Here is a 10,189-nt window from a genome sequence, read left to right as displayed (position 1 = left end):
TTGCATAACTTTGAATTTGCTTTTAAAATGATCAATACAAACAAGCTCACTCTTTCGAAAACAACAAGGGTAGAAGAGATTACAATCACTTTGCTACTTTCGAAATAAAGACTCGTTTTGACACTTAAAAGAGACAAATTCAAACTAATAAGCAAAAGTAAATCTATAATCAATCTGCAAACAGCCAATGAACTCTCTTCTAAGATCACCAACAATCAGATCTGAATCAAAGGCTACAGGATGACTACTTTACTCATGCAAAGGAAGACTGTAAATGACGCCACAAACACATAAAAACATTCACATTCTTTTTGTACAAAAAAGAGGCGGAATCTAAGCAAAGAAAAGGCTTATCAGACTGGTACCTATGCTGGTTAAAGGCTGCAAAAACAGAGATCAAAACAGGGCAACAGAGGACAAAGAACCCCAGCTGCACAAGGCCAAACTGGTTCAGCGCAACCTCAACACTGAGGACTTGACATTCAGCGCAGGTAGCCCCTTCGGGACCTGTGTTGAAATGCAGACTGCCTTCACAGCAATTGCGCTGAAAGAGAAACTCTCGTTTCCCTTGGGTTCTGGGTCATAAAATGCTCAAAAATCAACTGTTTCAGGCCAAATCAGAAACACAAGCAAGGTATAAACAGAGGGATGCTTTGATAGGGTACTAAAGACTATCACAAGGATCATCAAATCATCTGTGGATCTAGTTTAAATCATAGACAAGTCCAACAAATGGATCAAAGCAGCAACTTTCTACTTTGCATCCGGGAAGGATGCAGTTCAATAGTTGCTGTCAAGTCTATGAAGTAAACAAATGACCGAAACACAAATGAAATGAATAAACAAGTTCTTCCCCAGTGGAGTCGCCAATTTGTTGTGGGGAAAAATGCCTATGCAGGATGATCCTATCCACCTAAGGTGTGACAGCGCCTTAGCAACAAACGAATATAGCTATTATGATTTCTTCCTTTATGAAATGTGAAAGAGGGGAGATTGGCAGACTTACCGTTGTCTTCCGGTTGTCCCTCGATCTAGATCCTCTTCTCTTTGTGTGTCCATAGCTACTTGTCTCCTCGCTTGCTCAAGAGAACAGCTACTTGAATCCAACGAGATCACAAGAGAACAGCTACCTGTGACAAGAGAACAGCTACTTGCGACAAGAGAAGAACACAATACAAAGGCAAATATACATATTCATAAATGATTCAGGATTAGAAGTAAATCAAATACACTAATGCAATCATACAAAATACATCAGCATATAGGAAAGAATCAAGATAGCTTTATTGATAAGTAACAGGGTTCAGGAAGAGATACAACCCATAGGGCTCCAATCCAGCATCTCCTTCCCAGCAGAATGGAATTCCTTCTTCAGCTCCCTTCAAAGCATTAAGCACCCAATGATCCAGTCTCAAACCAACAGCAATTCTTTGCATTCACCAAATTCCAGCCCCCTAGATCTCATGGAGGAGAGATCTATATATAGATGTTTTGGAGAGAGGATGAGTCAGCTTGAGATCTGACTAGTGTCCTCTCCCTCTCTCAGTTCTTGAGTCCACTTGGAGGTTCTTGCTTCCACTTGGAGATTTGGAACCTCTTACTCACCACCAGTCGAATTCCTTGATGCAAGTGTCATTTTGGAAGCTTCCTGGGCATTGACACCTTGAGGAATGACTCTGCCACATGTCCAAACTCGCTCAGCGCAGGTAGCTAGTGTTGGAGTTGACATTCAACGTAGGTAGCTAGTGTAGCAGTTGACATTCAGCGCAGATGCTCAGTGGAGCAGTTGACATGATCCAGAATTGGCTTGTTTTTGAGTGTTTTCAGGTGGAGAACTTCTGTGAATTGTTGTGGTTGGTTTGCCTTGTTCCTCTAGGGGTAGGAACAACATGTTTAGGGACTTTGGATCCCTTAGATTATGGACATTTCATGCTCCATGCTGTAAGGCACAAAAATGTCTATAACACCAAGTGGGGAACATTTTCCTGAAATAAGAAATAGATACAGGTGTGTTGTGCATGGTTTCTTGGATTAAGATGATTTCGGGTTGTTTTGAAATGAACAGATTCTTAAGGGCTAAGAATTTTTGATCAGCCCCCAGCCCTCTTATGTTCATAGATATAATGAAAGTCATTGAGGAGGCTTTTTGGCCATACTTGCTCTAAGAGGCCCTTATTCCGACATATCAATGATAGGTACATCTACTAAGGAAATATTTGGTACTCCTCTGCCTGCACCATCAACCCTTCCCCTGAAATGTCTGCTACCCCTATTATTTTTCCTTCTCACCGTAATATTTTTTGCAGAGTTTGGGCTTATTTGAGGAGGGGATGGCATTCCCGGTTTGTGAATGGTTAGGGGTTTGAGTTCAAGCGATTTCTTGCTAAGGAGGTAGTCCAGGTCGCTACCAATTGAATTTGAAGGGGAAGAAACGGGGGAGTTTAGAGGGGTAGCCGAAACAATAGGTTCTTTTCCTTTCTGAGATTGAGTCATTCCTTTTTTTGGTGATGGAGAGGAAGATGAAATAAAAGTGATATGCGAGTCCACTTTAAAGTTTTTGTGTGGCTGGGGAACCGGGAGAGGAAGAGGGATTTCTTTATCAACAATAGGTTCCGGGGGGGTGTGCAAAAATTATTGAAAGTCCTTTTATCAGATGGGGTGATTGATCTTCTCGAAACTTTAGGCAGGACGCACTGACTCTGGGGATATGTTGATGGAGAAGTTTTATATTGAGGATTTGACTTCTGACCGAGAGGTGGGAATTGATGACAATCATCTTTAGGATTAAAAGCCTCTTGCGGTTTTCCAGATTCTGATGGAGATGAGTTAATAGGAGAGGATGCCTTCGCCATTTCAGGGGATAGAGACTTTATCCTCTATTTATTTTTGCTGACTAAAATTTTCCCTGATATATTCGGTTCTTTAAAATAGGGCGTCGAGGGCAGTTTTTAATAAGGTGTCCTGTCCTATGGCATACTGAACACCTGAAGGGGACTCCCCAGAAATCTAGTCTTTCATTTATTTTTAAATCCCCCCAGGATATCTCGATATGGTTAGGGAACCCTCCCCTATAAGCTTTCTCTATGAGAACCCATGCTACACGTTTGTCTTTTTCCCCAGACATCTTGGATCAACATATACACATCTTCCTATGGCATTTCCTATCTCGGTTAAAGTTTCCTTCGACCACAACTCCAGGGGAAGGCCGAGGAGCTTGACCCAAATCAAATTATTTGTAGGTGTATTCTTCAACGGATTATAGCCAATGTACCACTTGTATAGCGCCAGGAAACTCCTTCCGTGGACCCATGGGTGAGTCTGAACGGCTTCCAAATCGCTTGCACTCAGAAAATGAAAACAATACCATTCTTTCGTCAGTTTAGCTACAATGGGATGTAGCCGATCAAAGGTTTCCATTGAAACTATAGCCACTTTCGCATCATGGCATCATCCATCTCTGGAAAGTGCCATCGGCCAACGAGGGCATATTCCTGTAAACTTGCAATGCGATCAGTTAGATAAATACTATCTAGCTTAATAGCTGCTGGTGGCAGGATGGTTTTAATAGGTTTCACATTCTTTTTATAACAGTTTGAAGTCTCACAGTCTACATATTCTCTCTGCAACTGTTCACTTCGGTTGCCTTCCCAAGTTGTTCGCGTTTTTGGATGGCCATCGCCATCCAAGTCATCAGATTGTAGTGAAGGCTGGACAGTCACGTCAGCCAGCGTGGACTGCTAGTCTTTTGACAACATGGCGGCACCCTGGAAAATTTCGGCTTGAACAGTTGCTAGGATCATGGCCTCCGTGCCGATGTGTCTGACACTAAGTCCATAAAAGTCCATCCCTTGTGTACTGAGAAATCCTAAAATGGATTTTCTGGATCGGGTAGTAAATCATGCAATAAATATGACCTGACCACTTCTGAATATATTACCCAGAGCAAATATGACTCAAAGAGGAAAAGTAGGCCTTGCCTGACATGAGTACTGACAGAAAGAAGCCTCGATAATAAGCAGTTCCCCTTCCAAAGAGGGGATCAGATTCCAAAGAAGCCAACTGTCTTTAGGAGTTATGAGAGGGTGACGTATTCATGAGGCAGCATAGGATATCAATAAAAAGATTTCAAAAAATGGTGGCTTCTATTGTCCCACAAGGTCCGGATTCATGCCTTCAAGTACCATTTCCTGCACCCTATAGGATTTGAAATTCAATTCTCTGCAGTACCTAACCCGAAAGAGTGGAAAAATGTGAATCGGGAAATGGTTTCTGAATCCCGGGGAGGGGAGATTTGTCCCGGAAGATCCAGGAAACAGAAGGTTCAGAAAGATGTTGTAGGTTTTAGCAAAAATAAGCTACCAGTCCTCCAGTATGCGGTCATGGATTAATTATATGGAAAAGGAAGAAGAACACGTCATAAAGGACTTAGTTCTAGAATTTTACCTCGTTCTTCCTAGTATCAGAAAAAAACAGAGTCTAAATTGGCGTTTTGAATTTGTTTCAGGATGAAACATCGGGACATATAATACAGTAGCAACAAAACTCATACACACACCACCAGGAACCTATCTTGAAGCGTATATCTGAACACGGTTTGGATATAACAAAGTAATTCTTCAATTTGAAGATAGATACCCACAACCAATCAGGTTTAAAAGACTCCAACATATGGTATTGAGGGAAAATACTAATACAAATCTTCCAGGAAGTGTTTTTAACTGAATGCCAGTTATTCAGACTACAGCCTAAAGACAAAAGTCCAGTGTTCCGAATTTTAAATGAAAACGCTAATATTTTCACCTTAGAAATGGCTAAAGAAAACATATTCCATATCACAACTTAAAATTTAAATTTTATCCAGCTTCCATGAAGAAGAAAACTATCCTTAGATGAGATGTTAAGGTATTCAGAGATCAAGAACTGACCTGTTTAAACGAAGCGTTTCTCCGAGCAGAGAGCAGTGAGACACCGAAACTACGAAACCGTAGAGAAAAAAACGTCCCCTCGAAGACAGTTCACCTCAAGAGTGGAGTAAAAAAAGAAGGAGAAGATAATTACAGATACCTCACACAGAAAATTGACACAAAAGAAAGAACCCCCAACGACGGATGAAAGAGGTAATACTGGACAATTAAAAAGGAGCCTGAACTGCAGAGGAGACAACAGAAAATGACAGAAAGACAGAGTTCAGGCTGTCAAGATGAAACCTCCAACACCCAGAGGTCAACAGTCTTCCGCTTAGTGAAAGCTGGCGAGGGCTGGCTTGAGCCAAAACCAAAAAAACTCGCAGGGTCAGAGTAAAAAGGAAGTGATGGCATTTATGGAGATGACACGTTCGGGCATACAAAACAAAACGTTCACTTGTTGATAAAGGCACGTATCCCTCATGCACCCGTCCACTCTCGTGAAGATTTTTAGGTTCATACGGTGGCTCCAAGCTGTGTTATTGGTCAGATGCAGACAATCGCATACTTGATTCGTCGAACGTCGGTGCTCTCCACTTGGCGCTCCCCCTCATAGTGATACAGTTGCAAGCTCATGATCACAACATGCTCCCAAGAGCATACTTTGATGGAGCTACACAAAACAGCTCTTGTGGTTGTGGGGTTCACATCATCATGGATGAAAATACACAATATCTCATCTCATGGAATGGGGGAAAAGGGTCCAATTGCAAAGCGGAGGCAATGGCTCTCGCGGGTCTTCTTTCCTTTTGTCTTTTCTTTAACATACAGTCCATTTCAATATTCGGAGATTCCAAAGTCATGGTTGATTATGTTTTGGGAAAAATCCATATCAGCAATCCTCACCTTGCAGGCTAGATGAACAGAATCGTGTTCCTATGGAGGAGGATGGAAGGATGTTCCATACAACACATTTACAGATCACAGAACCAGCAAGCAGACATCTTATCAAAGGAAGGCCTTTTATCGGATTCAGGTATCTGGAACATGAAGGTAATATCTGATGAGGAAACTTTCTCTATCAAGGAATTTTCTCTCCCTAGTACATAATTTCAAATCTTGTTGTTTCCAGGTATGCTTTGTCATTTTACTCCTTTTTGTTTTCCTTCCTCCCCTTTGACTTATGCTATGGTAGAAATATAACTGGAAATTCTGATCAACACTGTTACTCCATAGAGGATCTTATTTTCCAAATTTTGTTTCACAAAATTTTCCTTTGCAACTTTATAACAACTCAAAAGGTTGTCTATCTGGATGAACATCTTAACTTTTTTGTTGGGATTATGCTTCCCATCATTTTTTTAGATATTTTTGGCACGGATTGTTCAAGCTTCTGATTGTGCCATTATGAAGTTCTATCTGTCAATGTATTATCTACTCATTATATACCTTATATAATATAATTATGCTTTTTCTTTCCTTAAAAAAAATAAAAAATTTAATATTAAAAATAATAAGAATTATACTTCTCCTTCTTACTAAATTGTAAAATGTAATTATTAAAAATTAGACATCTATTTAATAAACCAGAAAATTAAATTAAAATTTTAATTAAAACAAATATAATAATTAACCATAAAAAGATACGTAAATTAAGAATTAAATTCAAAAAACGATCAAACATTTACGTCGTTTACTTAAACAAATATAATAATTAACAATAAAAAATTACATAAATTAAGAAATAATTTTAAACAAAGATCAAACATTCACCTCGTTTAATTAAAACAAATACGAAAAATTAAATTCGAACATTTACCTTCTGTTACTATAAAGGAGAAGGAAATTAACAATGAAAAATTACGTAAATTAAAAATTAAATTTAAACAAAGATCAACCATTAACCTCGTTTAATTAAAACAAATATAATAATCAACCATTGACCTCGTTTAATTAAAACAAATATAATAATTAACAATGAAAAGATAAATTTAAGCATTTACCTTCGGCTATTGTAAAATAAAAAGATAAATTTAAGCATTTACCTTCAGTTATTGTAATGGAGACGGTTAGTTAATGATATATCGAAGATCGAGAGAAAATTGTTGCTGGCTGTGGGGTTCGAACCCACGCGCACTTTTGTGCAGAAGATCTTAAGTCTTCCCCCTTAACCACTCGGGCAAACCAGCTGTTGTTTCATCATTCGCAGCTGTTATTTCATAAGCTGTTGTTCCAATTTCTGTAATTAGAACACTTCTACAGCTACGCTCGATTTCCTTTGATTAATATATGAAAATTTGTTTTTCAGTACTGTTAACGACATTTCACTTACGCTATCGTTTTCGTTTTGGAGTACGCGCGAGTTCGATTCTTGCAAATGCCTCGTCCAAGCTTAGTGGTTTTTGGATTAGCCAGCAATTTTATCATGGGGATGATTTGGTTTTTTTATTTTTTTAATATTCTTTATTATTATTATTTAAATTTAATTAATGTTTTTTATGATCAAAATTTGGTGAATACAATTCACAAGTAATATTTTTAAAAAATTGTAGTTTAATAAGGGTTGAAATGGATAAAGACATTGTAATCAATAATTATTTGAGAGTTTCACTTTAGGGAGACACTTACTCTTTGAACTTCATTATAATGGACAAATATTAATCAATCAATATATAGACTTTACCTTTTTTTGATAGAGTTTAGTAAAAAATATATTTAAATAAAATATTTGTTTAGTTACCCATGAGGTGTAGACTAGTTGGTTTGAGTGGGGTTTAGTCCCCACTAGGTCTCAAGTTCAAACCTCGTGGGGAGGGGTTGAAGATGGAAAATACTTTGGGATGAATTAAACTATCCCAAGGGACGTCCAAGCTCACATCCCACTATGGGTAAATTGCTCTTTCATCTAATACATGGGCTAACCTTGGCGGTTAGATTGTTCTCTCATCTAATACACGGGCTAACCTTGGCCTAAGCTTAGCTTAGCTTGATAGCATCCCACTATAGGTATATTGTTCTTTCATCTGATATACGGGCTAACCTTAGCCTAAGCTTAGCTTAGCTTGATAGCATCCCACTATAGGTATATTATTCTTTCATCTAATACACGGGCTAACCTTGGCCTAAGCTTAGCTTAGCTTCAAAAGATTTAGAATCAACGTAGGTATATTGTTCTTTCATCTAATACACGGGCTAACCTTGGCCAAAGCTTAGCTTAGCTTCAAAAGATTTAGAATCAACGCAGGGTTACTTAAACTGCACATAACAAGAACATTATGCCACAAAGATATTGTTACTACCATAACAAGAACATTATGCCACAAAGATATTGTTACTACGCCCATAATCTTGAAGTAGTTCCCAAATAATAAATGACAAAGACAAATAACATAAAGATTCCAAATCTAACCAAAGATATTGTTACTATGCCCATAAACTTGAAGTAGTTCCCAAATAATAAATGACAACTTGATAGCATCCCACTATGGTAGATTGTTCTTTCATCTAATACACAGGCTAACCTTGGCCTAAGCTTAGCTTAGCTTCAAAAGATTTAGAATCAAAGTAGGGTTACTTAAACTCCACATAACAAGAACATTATGCAATAAAGATATTGTTACTATGCAAAACTTGAAATAGTTCCCAAATAATAAATGACAAAGATAAATAACATAAACATTCGAAATCTAACCAAATATATTGTTACAATGCCAAAAAAAAATAAATGACAAAGACAAATAACATAAAAATTCCAAATCTAACCAAAGCCACGCAATGGCAATGGCAATGTCATTGCTTTTACTTTTTTTTTTCCTCTCATTACCACTATGTGACTTTCGGTTATTATGCAAGAATTATTGACATTTCAAAATTAATCAAATATTTTTTTTGAAAATACAAAAATATATGCTGAGATACAAAGTGTTCATGTAAAATTAAAAAATATATATATTTGGTCATTATGTTGTAGCATGATTTTGCAAATGTTCATTTATGCATTGATGTCTAAGAAAAAAACAATTGCTATCTAAAATGCACCATGTTTATTTAATATTAGTACATGAATGTAAGCTGCAACTGAAAACCATTACAGGCAAAGCACCAACTATCACATGAATTGAAGTCGTAGAATCTCCACATTACAAGATCGCTCGATAGGAAATCAACTCTAAATTACTTGAAATATAACTCTATTTTATGAAATTATACTTTTACAGTAGAATTAATTTCGATAGGTTCGTTTGGAAAAGCCAACTGAGAAGGTAAAGGGGATGTCTACTCTACTTGATAAGAAAATATTTTCTAAGAAAACATTTTTTTTAGCTATAATATATTTGTAAACATTTTAGGTATTAGAGATGAATTTCATATATATATTTATTAAGTTGTTTTTAGTGCGATTTTTTGGAAGATTTTTTGGTGGATTTTTCGGGTCTAATTTCTTTAAAATTTGGTAAGAATTCATTGAAATCACAAGTTTGATGGGTAAACTCTGCACAATACAAGTGCGCTAGGGGTTTTTCAGGGTACTGAATCCATATATACAATAAAAAAACTAGTGTAAATAACACAAATCAAATTTTTACTATAATTTTTTCCGCCGAATTCCGACTTCGAAAACTTCAAAACGCCACACTAAAAATATTGTTGTCAATCTTATGAATGATGTAACATATAAATTTAATAATAATAAAAAAACTTTTTATTAAAGGGATAAATTTAAATATTATTGAGAAAATCAAAGTGGGAAATAGATTTGGTCCAAAACGTTAATTAAAAAGTTAAAATTGCATCTGGCCTCCCACCTATTATTTGGATCGACCTTACCCCATTTGACATTTGATATTTTTTGGGATCAAATTAAAGTTTAAGTTTGGTTTTTATCAAAACCCTAAGTCGAATTTTTCTGTGGTCCCATTACAAATGAAACTTCAAATTTCCGCCAAAGATACTTGTCGGTCCTATGCATTTGGCACTTTCAAATTCTATAAAAATCCACTCGTCCTTTTCACAATCGAATGAGAAAAAAATATGTAATGGGCTTCTGAAATTCAGAAATCTGAAGGTCGATTTGACAAGGGTTTTTGGCATTTTTTTCAATTGCAGGAGACTAAAATATGATACGCATCTGGTGCAATCACAATCGATAGATCCTTGCAACCTTTTGCCTTGGCTCATGGAGAAAAGGAGCCCTTGTTGAGTAGTTCAGATGATTCAGGGTTTCACTACATATTTTTCTTGGGTCTTTTCTTGCCTTGGACGTTCAATGGGATATTTCCTTTGCG

The 10,189-nt window shown here is 37.0% G+C and overlaps 1 non-coding gene across 1 annotated transcript; it reads right to left on the bottom strand.

Annotated features, from left to right (window-relative positions):
- Positions 1 to 7,010: 7,010 nt before the first annotated feature.
- On the bottom strand, positions 7,011 to 7,093 carry TRNAL-UAA (transfer RNA leucine (anticodon UAA)). Its single transcript has one exon. It is a non-coding gene; the product is annotated as a tRNA-Leu (tRNA).
- Between the last annotated feature and the right edge of the window lie 3,096 nt (positions 7,094 to 10,189).

This window comes from Pinus tabuliformis, chromosome 8 (assembly GCF_031772625.1).
Source record: "Pinus tabuliformis cultivar Carrire ecotype Pingquan chromosome 8, CPIR1, whole genome shotgun sequence".
In the NCBI taxonomy this organism is placed as follows: domain Eukaryota; kingdom Viridiplantae; phylum Streptophyta; class Pinopsida; order Pinales; family Pinaceae; genus Pinus; species Pinus tabuliformis.
The sequence above is the reverse complement of the archived record's forward strand: the minus strand, read 5'-3'. Positions and strand labels throughout refer to the sequence as shown.